Below are 10,997 nucleotides of genomic sequence, written 5' to 3' on the forward strand. Positions count from 1 at the left end.
TACATAGCTTCATTTTGTTGAAGAGTCTGTTTCCTCCTTAGCTGCATGACTGAACAGGTTGAATCTCCATAAATCTAAATGATATAAACGTCAAAGACATCTTCATGAAATTGCCTAGAGATGTCAGAATTAATGTCATTCACCCCTGGTCACACTTCTATGCCCAGTTTAGTTTATTTGTAATGACTGAGAATTTTCTACAATAAAGTTAAAACAATTATTTCAACAATATTGCTGTTAATTCTGTATTGAATTGAAACATCTACCCGCCCAGGAGATATATGGTCTCTTTATGTAGAATTAGACGTGCTAGATGAAGTACTGGAGTGACCATTATCCACGCTGGCAAGAGATAATAAATGGGGTTTGATTTCCTTAGAAAATTTAGCATGTACCAGTATGTCATACAGGAAGAAAAGATTTTCCATAAAGGCTATCCCCATTTTATCATCATCCATTGGACAAGTCAGCTGGAATCGCCTGTGAACTGACCCCATTTTAAGCCTCCTTTCTGAGTGCCTGTGTAAGCTGCTACTTTTGTTCTATTCTTCCCTGACAGAGGCTGGAAGGCCAGAATACACAGGGTGAAATCCTGGCCCTACTGAAGTCAATAGCAATTGATTTCAATGTGGTTAGGATTTCACCCTGGGTCTTTTTTGTTGAATGGAATGAAAGAGTCAAATTCTTCATTGATGTCAAAGCAGTATGCAGGTATGTGTGTCCGCACATATGCTGTGTGTGCGTGTGCATGTATAGACAGAGATTATCTACTGAGTAAATATTTTCACTCTTCAACAGATGGACACTTTTTCATCTCTCGGCAACAAACAGTCAAATTAACCTAAGCTTAAACCAGTAAGCCAGTTATGTCTGTACAGTAGCTACTTTTCATGGTGTGTTTTTCTTAAAAGTGATCTTAACTCACCATTCACTAGTACAGAAATTATAGCAGTCTCGTGTCTGTGTCCAGACAAGACTAGAAAGATCACATTGTTGTGCTGTATGCAATGCACCTTCATGTCACATTGTGGTGACTCCTAGTTTAATGCAAATTTCCCTCCTTCCATGGAGATGATGTTTTGATTTATTGCATGTTTGAAGGCCATTTGAAGATAGGTTGATATATAAATAAATGTATGCAAGACAATGAACACCTTATGTTGTTAAAGATCATGGCACAGTAATGTTTATGGCAAACTTACTATGTAAAATTTAATATAAATGATAGCCAGAAAATCAGACTTTATAAATGTTATTTTAGTAAAAAGGACTTTAATGCAAGGCTTTGGAGACAGTGCTACAATAAAAAAAACAAACACACACAAACACAATACACACACAGAGACACACTAGCAGGACATAGCAACACAAGTTAAAGGATTTTTTAATTCATTCTAAATACTAGTTTTTAAATGAAGTAAATGTTAAACCACGCCTGAAATTCAGCTGCTTGCTTAAACTCAGACCTTCAGACTCATCCATGGAACAACATGACAAAGCTAATTTGTGCCTTTGCCTAGCAACAAGCTTTCTGGTGCTTGATACCCTGAAGAGTGACAGTCTCATTAACAACCAGGATAATGAAAGTGCTTCTTTTCTTAGGTTTTCTGTTTCAGGATTTGTTTTCCAATGCTGCTAACAGTGGGAGAGGGTGAAGGAAAGCAGTCAACTTTTCTGGGGAAGTTTGAGCCTGGTAAAGAATGGTAATTGCAAAGTAGAACGAAATATCATGACCAAATACTGTGCTAAGTGATTGGCCATTTCCATTAATGTACAATACTCTTATTTCATTTCTGTTGTCCATCCAACCTAATTTTCTATAATACAAAACTTACAGTGGAGGATATTTTTTAAACAACAGTTTTCATATACCAGCTGTTACCACACAGTGGTACCCAAGATACCCACTTTTAGGAAAATGATAATCTGTTGACAAATGTTGACTTTTAAAAGAGCAACCACTGCATGTTATAGCTTTCATTGACTATAGGACTGAACTACAACCTTAAATCCAAGCCTTCCCCTTGAATTGCCAAGGGTTACATTTTAATTCACAATCCAACTCTGCCCTAACTGTTTTTGTTTATGTCAAATCCAGACCCACAAGAGGATATAATTTTCTGGATATAGTTTGCATGGACCCCAACGGCAAAGTCTTAAGTAAACAATATTGACATCATTTTCTAGCAGCTTTTGGTCCAGCTGAACCTGAACCCCAGCCCAGTTGGGATGAATGCCAACCTAACCCCACTCTGAATCAAAGCCTTTCATGTACATAGTTGTCAAATGTGAGAGAGGATTGCTGGGGGTGGAAGTACCCATTCCCCTGTGCGTATGACTCCCATCACCAATCAATCCTTCCTACATCTGCTCCCCATATCACTTCTCTCACACAGACAGATAGACAGAGAGAGTCAGGTCTGCCCCAGCTCTTGGACTCTCTCCCCACTCATGGAGCAAGAGGCAGCGAATCAGAGAGTATTATCAGCAGGAGATCTTTACTCCCTTTTTGCCAAAACCCAAAGCTAGAGAGATGCCACATCAGGAACCACCATCACTGCTATAGTTGGGGGTGGGAATGGAGGGCAGGATGAAGAGGTGAATCTTCACTCCTCTTCAGCGTGGGGAGAGACAGGCACCACTAGAACTTAACTCTCTCTAGAGAGCATGAGGAAAAGCGCAGAGTGCTGGGGGACAGGTATTGCCACTGACACTGCAGGTAATCACCGTGAACTGCCAGCTTAAGTCTTCTTGCACAGGTGTCTTCTCACCTGCTCCTTGACATCGCTTCATGGAGCAGATGACATTCATGACCACACATATTGCCATGGCTCTTCTGCCCTGATTTAATCACTATCTCCATGGCTTGTCTCTAATCAGAACCCGGCAGTCAAATAACAAAAGCACACCTGGCAGCACTGACCACTGCAGTTATAGACTCTATCAGCACACACTGCATCGTGCTCATTATGTAGCTGGAAGCCTGAGGTGTACTTCTACCTCCTCTGTTTGCCTCTCGAGAGGTTAGCATCATTGATTCAGAATCCAAAAAACAGCACGTTCATTTCCCCCTAGTACTACTCTCCTGATTTTTCTATACAAACAAAGGATGCATCTCTCCTGTTTTGTCTTCTCCATTTCAGGTCATGGTATTTAAAATGTCATTTGCACCAATGCCAGTGTTGAAAATTCTGTCAATACTGTATACCTTGCACGTTATGTACAGAAAAATAAATATGAATGCTTATGGCACAGAGAGTTACAAAACTACTTCGGGCTGTTTTATGACTATGTCCCAGTGATGAAGATCAGATGTTCTTCTATTTGTTGTCAGAATATTAAAGTTAATTTACATTAGACACTGCAGAATAAATATGATATGCATGTTGGCTGCAGAGTTTGCCATTTCTTTTCACAGAGAGCCTTAATTCTCTGTTTCAGTACAATGAATCCTTTTCCATAGGGCTAGTTACACAAAAACTCATATGAAAAAACAGGTGATGTGTTTGCTGCTTGTCATAAATTTATGAAATAAATAGACTAGAATACAAATGGCCAAATGCAACCAAGGTTTCACAGAGAGCTATACAACTGTCAGTACAAGTCATGGACATGCAAAGTTGCCTCTTTATGTTAGGCCATGGATCATTAACCTTAACACTTCGACAAGCACTTTGTAAGGGATAAAGGAGTTTGTCCTCCGCAGTCAGGACAGCGTGTGCACGCACGTACACACGCACACACACGATGCAAACATTTGCATGCAGCCTACAAAAGGGAAAGTTCATTCTGCACAGCTAAAGCAGGTGTTCAATATGCGCTAAAGGATTTGGGAGTAGTTGGCACACTGGGGACAGAAAGGGGAAGATCACAGGACGCCAGACCAGACCATAGAGTGAGATGTGGGGAGAGAGAGATGCCAGTAGCTAGAAAGATACAGTAAGTGTTGTCATCCTATGAAAAATGGCAGCGCTGCAATACAAACCTGAGATCTCCTCCCTTTCTAATCAAAGAAAAAGAAATGTAATACAGCATGGAACATGTGGCTTGATACAATATATTTCTTTTGGCAGGGGTCCTAAGACTACCAAGAAGGAGAAGCAGCAGCAATGTCCAGGTTACAGCTTTTTGTGTGTGTTTTGATTATACAGTAGCACTCACAGATCCCAACCAGGAATGGGACCCTATTGTGCTAGGCACTCGGGCCCATATTCACAAAGGTAGTGAGGTCCTTCCTCCAACTGATTTCCAGTGTAGTTGAGACATATACATAGACCTAAGCATGTGCAGCTACTTGCTGAGTAGAAGTAATATCTAAATAGGATATGAATATTGGCTGTTGGAGTGTCTTTGTCCATTTTCTCTGTACATCTTAGTACATGTATCATGGAGATAAAGGAGGTCAGAAGTAAGCATGGTTGTTTCTTATATCTGTGATTTATTAGTACCATACGGTTATGATGAAAGAGGGAACAGCTGATGTCAAAGGTAGGAATTCATATTTACTCATACCTTTCCTCTTCACTCTCAGTGCTGATATTTTCTGTATCATGTAGTTGTACCTGAGAACTTATTTGAGTAGGAGCTGCCTAAAGATCCCTGGATTTGGGAGGGGAGAGAGGTGGTCTTCATACACATGGGTGCATGAAGAACAGAAGTACATTTATCCTCCTGTGCTTTTTTGAATTAAATAGCTGACCCTGCAATAAGTACAGGAAAAACTATTCAAGGTAGCCCCCATGTAAAGAAATCTCATGTCTTAAGAGATTACCCCAGAATATCCTCATACTTATTGACTGCAGTTATGATCCACCTTCATTAGAAGGCCACTTCCATTAAGCAGCCAACTTTTCTTTCTCGTGTTATGGCTGAAGACAGTTTTGACTGTGCCCTTGATTTCAGGTTTCTTGCTTATACAGGAAAAAGTGAAAGCGGCTTCTTGTTTCAGTGCAGCTGACGGCTCTTCAACAGGGGCACTTGTGTCAGAGTGTATCAGATGGCCCCTGCATAAAAGCAGTTTATTGTGCTTGTTATCTGTAATCCATCTGAAGTGATGGCACAAAAGGTCCTGCAGTAGGGAAAGCTTTGTACAAGATGCTGCACCTCTTGTTCCTTGTTTTCCTTCTACAAAGCAGAATAGTGCTTTGTTGTGGAACTGGGCCCTGCTCTGCAGTAGCAACAGCACTCAGGCAGATGTACCAGGGAAAAAACCCCCACAAAACCTACTTCTGCTTGGCCTGGCAAATACCTTGAATGATACTGGTCCCAACACGGACGGCTGGGGTACCCAACTATGAACACAATTTATAGGAGCAGGCTTCTAGAATTATTCTTTATTTCCTACCACTCGACCAGTTTTTAATCCACAGTAGGTTATTGCCTCTTCCTCCGGTTATTTATTTTAATGTAAGGGTTTTATGAAAAACCTTGTTAAAAGCCTTTGGAAGAAAAAAATCTAATGAAACTACATCCACCAGCCAACTTTATCAGATGTTTTCAAATCCTTTCAATGAGTTTTAATAGGTTAAAGAAGCATGATGTACCCATAGTTAAGTCATGCTGTTTTGGCTCCTTCCGTTTATACTTATTCAAGTCTTGTGTTTCTTTCTCCTTAATTACACTTTCAGTCAATTTCCTGAATGGAGGCAAGACAATCTGCATTGATGAGCTCCTCTTTAAAACAATGCACACCCAGTTCAGGGGAGCTGTAACAACGGGGTGATATAGAAATGCTTCTGCACCATGGGCAGCATCACATCTGAGGCAGTTCTGACTGATGCATCAGAACTGCCCTTTCCTTTCCATTTATTAGTTGATGGATTTGTCAGGGCTTTTAATGTTCTTGGACTACATTTTGTTTAATGAAATTCAATGTTTTCAATGAGAATACAAAAATATATCCAGTTTCCTTTAATTCAGCACATGCAATACTTAGGGCAATCTCTCTCCTACTTCACATTTTATTTCCTTTGTGACTTGAATGAATACTATCTGGTCATAGCCTGTTAATTGTGTTTGAGTAGCTGAAGTTCTAATATCATCTTTAGACTTACACTACAGTTACATCGGATGCCCAGTCAGTGAAAAGCAGCGTCTGAAAAGGAATTGTCTCATTTTCCACAGTGAAGATGGAGGCAAATGGCTTATTTAACTTCCTTGCAACTTTGCCAATCTCCTATGTCCCCTACCAGGGAGTTCATGAACAGATACATGTGATTCCTTCTTGGTTCTAATATATTTAAATTATCTATCTTAATACTTGTATAGCCCCTTTTAGGTCTCAATTCAACTTAAAGTTAAGTATGTGCTTTAGTCCATCTCTATCCAGGAAGGGATGTATTTGAAATTAAGCAAGTATTAATGCTCAGCTTATGTTTTGCCTAATATAGGCCCCAATCCTGCAACTGGATCTACACAGGTGCAAAGGTCTCAGAGAGGAATCCAACTGCAATTTGAATTCTGATTTGTTTAAAGTGTTTGAGCAGGATTCATCTTAGTGCTTATGCATTTCTAAATGAACAAAGGCCACTCTGCAAATGTAGGTGAGTTTTCGCTCTACTTTCCACATAGCAATTAGAACTGATTTGTTAGTAAGCAGAATGGGTTTTAATTATTGGATTGCTTCTGTGCTCAGCCTAGTCCTTAGAATTATGCATCTTTAAATAGATGTATGTGCAGTGTTGTTGTAGCCATGTTGGTTCCAGGATATTAGAGAGATAAGGTGGGTGAGGTAATATATTTAAAATTAATGTATTTAATATTATTTTATTAATATATATTATTAGAGAAGTTGGTTCAATAAAAGATTACCTCACCCATCTTGTCTCTTTAAATAGATGACTGGTTCAGTAACAAATAAGTACTTTGGAGCAGTTTAACTTCACACATTATGCATGCATCCTAGCAGCTTTGTATGAAACCACATAATCAAGTGAACTGAACATTTCCTCCCCTTGTGTACAGTCAGCTACATTGCAGAAGCGCTTTCTGGGCATACCTGGAATGTCATTCAGTAATGAAGTGATTAATGTTTATTGTCAACACACTGAACCTCTAGAACACTTTTTAAACGAGAGTCTCAAAGCACAAATTATGTAAATATTCATGAATTAAGCATCGCAACACTTATGTAAAGGAAACTATTGTTACCATCCCCATCTTACTGGGAAACTGAGACCTGGAGGTCAATTAACATCTGCATAAGCCTTATGGAATAACGCTACATATGTCAGTGTTAAACTGGGGTATAGAACCTAGGATTAAAGAGTCCAGACTGCAGGCTCCCTTCTGGAACCCGCAGAATACACTGTCCTCTTTATAGGCTACAAATTCCATGTGAAACAATGAAGCAGCATTTCCAATTTGAGTTGTGACTATGAATTTCTGTCTTCTAAAAATGAAAACCTGATCACCACCACCTTTCATATAATAACCCTCATGCGGTCCAGCTCTTTTCTCCCCTTTCTAGATGTGCAAGTTTCTGTTCAGCACCCTGCTTTCTCTGCAAGAAATCCTTTTAACATGGCACCGAAAAGGCCCAAAGAGCTTTTGCCTGGCATACATTATTTGTGTGCCCTATTATTAGATTTCCGGTTCTGAAATAAGGATTGAGACCCTTGAACTGCAGCAGTGCTGCTTTCCCAGCACTAGGATGCTTCCTACCTCCCAACACTAATTCACTCTCATTTGCATTGCAATCACTGCAGAAAGTGAATGCAGACCTGAAAGATAAACTCCAGAGCAGCATCTGTTGACCATATTGGGATTAACAGAAAAAGAATTGGAGTAGGAAGTAAGGGAGCTAATGACTTCCTCCTCATTCTAACCTTCGTTGGAGAATGGATGCCTTACTGTCCATCACATCGACCTACTGGGGGGATTTAAGGCTTTACAGATCCGGGCTCCTGGCAGCCAGCCGCACTGCAGAAGTCATTTGCATATGGTCCTACAATGCTTAAATCCTGCCTGCATCATTCTGTGCCATAGTGAATTAATCAATTAACCCAAACAGGATTCTTTGGAATCTCCTTGGTCAGTGATGGGTGACCAGATAGCAAGTCTGAAAAATTGGAACAGGGAGGGGGATTAATAGAATCCTGGGGGTGGGAGGGAGGAGTAATAGGGTCCTATATAAGACAAAGCCCCTAATATCAGGACTGCTGGTCACCCTATGTTAGCATGGGACTGAGAATCAGGAAACCTGGGTTCTTTTCCCAGCTAAGCCACAGTCTTCTTTTCTGATGCTGTGAACATCACTTATGGATGGGGATACTAAGGCACTGAGAGTGAGATAGGATTTATACTTTTCTACCTCACAGGAATGATGCCAGGATTGAAGCAGCAACGTTTATAATGCACTTTAGAGGTCCTCTGATAAATAGGCACAATGGGAAAAATTTTCAAGAGTGTCTAAGTGACCTAGGCTTCTTAGACACGTCTGAAAATTTTAACCAACAAATGTAAAGAATTACATTACTATAGCAATAACTTTAGATGGGATGTTGCACGTCTGTCATTGACCCACTTTTGTTTCACTAAACTTGGGGAAAGCCAGCAAAGCTTATTGCAATCAACTCTTTGGGAAAGCATTGTTTCTATATTTGAATGCCATATGACTGATATTAGGATGTTTTTCATAGCTTTCTTCTTAGTTTTGTGACCGTTCAGTGGCTGAGTCAGTTTAATTCTTGTCATTTGTGCTTAATTAGGGAACTCAGTTTAGTTAGTGCAGCCATCAACATTTAATGATAATGTAACAGACATCCAAGACACATTAAAAAACCCAAACCCAAGGTCTGGCAATACTTCAACTTGTATGTATCTATATAAGTGAAAATACAGTAACATAATACTATGAATGGCCTTACAGGAAATGTTCCCAATATACTGTATCAATTTTTTTCAGCTTGTTCAGTCAATAGAGCATAGAAAAAGCTAGAGGGCGCTGCCTTCTTTAGACTATGTTACTAGGACAATAGAAGCGTTCTAGAATGTATAGCTTATACAATATATTAAAGAAGAGAGGGGGAAAGACACTTGTTTCTTATTCCAGAAAGAAGACAAACTTTACTGAAAGACTGCCAAGAATGCCCTGTGAAACACCAGTATAATGTTGCATCTTACAACTACACAGAGCTCTCCTTCAGGTCTTCTTCAACTGTGTGTAGCTCACAAGCTTGTCTCTTTCACCAACAGAAGTTGCTCCCATAAAAGATATTACCTGCCTCACCCACCTTGTCTCTCTTAGTTAGTTATTAATTTAACAGAAATGTCAAACAGGAGGAGCTCCACTCTTCAGGAGAACGCTTTGCTGGCTAGCATAAAATGCCAATGAAATGGGCTATTCCATAATGGGGACTCTTTAGATACAACCAGAATTCCCAGTCCCATACCCTTTAGCAGAATGGTGCTACAGTACTTCTAAAATGAATGTCTCCTGCACACTGTACAAAGGGCATGGCAGCCATCTCTATTCCTGCATGCAGTTAAGTTAACCACATTTGTGCACAAACACAGCTTTCCTTAGCTGGCCACTTTATGAGCTTTGATTAAAAAAAAAAAAAAAAAAAACCTTTGTGAAATGTACTGTGCTTGTGCATTAACATTTTTAATAATCGTAAGTCCGTGAAGCCAATATTAAATGTCATTGGAACACTCAATAATGGCTATATTCATGTTGAACTTCAGCTTTCCCCACAGTATTCAGCTATAGAGTTTTTCACAAGAAAAGGCAACATTCTTCTCCAATGGGGAAAGTGTATATATACACACTAAGTTATACATTCATATTACATGTAGTCATGGTATTCAGAGAGAGAGAGAGACACACACAGCTGATAGGATTTTGTTGAAAGCTAAAAATAAGAGTTTTCAGAAACAGAGAAAATGCTTAGAAAATGTGAAAGTTATGATTGGCTGAAAAATGAGGAAAGGATGGAAAGTGTTATGCTTCCTTAACAATAGCAGTCAGCAATCTACTCTTCTAATCCAATCATCATAATTAAAAAGTTACTGATTGCCAGAAGATTATCAAACCACTAGCACAGTTATTTCCTATTTTAAGTATCCAGTTAAGATTGTAGTATCTCAGATGGCAGGATGTGGTAACACCCAGCACTCACCGTTTTCTGTTATTGTAGGGAAAGCAGGGGATGTAATGAGGTGAACAGGCCTCACACAGGACTTTGGGGAGGAGAGGTCCACAGAAAGTCCTGCTGTAAACAACTAGGCACCACTAGGGAATCTGTACCAGGAGTAAAGTGGAATCACCTGACAAGCTGGCTGCCTGCAATCAGCTAATAGAAGGTGGTGGAGCAGCAGGATCTCTGGAGAGGAATGTGAATAATTTCTGTAAAGCAGAACAGTAGTTTGTATTTGGTGGTTTGAACTAAGAGGCTGGGTGTTTGTTTTCTTGTCTACTATTTGTAACTAAACAGCACCATCACTGTGTAAGTTCACCCCCATTGTACAGATTCCTTTGTCTGGTTTCCAGCACATAGCTCAGGGCTGGGTTTTCTTTTTACTGCTGTGGAGTGACTGTTGGCAGGATTCTGAAAGAGCTCTCTGTTTTAAGTCTCTCTAACTTGATCCCTCCCTTCTCCTTTCAAAGGCAGAGTGGGGGTAGAGGGTGTAACCTCAGCTGAGGCAGGGCCCGGCTAACATCTAAAATCTTGTCTCTGAAACACTGCCACTTTAGATGCCTGTATGTATATACACATGGAACACTTCTTAGCAATATCAAGTGGGGCTTTTTTCCAGCCTGTCTGCAAAAAAGAAAGACAAAGGGGGGGTGAGGTAATATCTTTTACTGGACCAACTTCTGTTTGTGAGAGAGACAAACTTTTGAGTTTACACAGAGCTCTTCTAAGCTCAAAAGCTTGTCTCTCTCTCTCCAACAGAAGGTGGTCTAATAAACGATACTACGTCACCCACCTTGTCTCTCTAATATTCTGGGAACAACATGGCTACAACACTCCGTGCAAAAAAGAACATAGTGC

At 40.0% G+C, this 10,997-nt stretch overlaps 1 long non-coding RNA gene across 1 annotated transcript in view; it reads right to left on the minus strand.

Annotated features, from left to right (window-relative positions):
• Positions 1-10,244, minus strand: part of LOC137150315 (uncharacterized) — a 46,424-nt gene extending 36,180 nt beyond the window's left edge. The window contains exon 1 of the long non-coding RNA XR_010918944.1: positions 10,122-10,244. This is a non-coding gene — a long non-coding RNA (uncharacterized lncRNA). The remainder of the gene's footprint in view (positions 1-10,121) is intronic.
• Positions 10,245-10,997: the final 753 nt, after the last annotated feature.

Source organism: Emydura macquarii, unplaced genomic scaffold (genome assembly GCF_026122565.2).
Source record: "Emydura macquarii macquarii isolate MOO-44397 ecotype Brisbane River unplaced genomic scaffold, CSIRO-AGI_Emac_v2 contig_968, whole genome shotgun sequence".
In the NCBI taxonomy this organism is placed as follows: domain Eukaryota; kingdom Metazoa; phylum Chordata; order Testudines; family Chelidae; genus Emydura; species Emydura macquarii.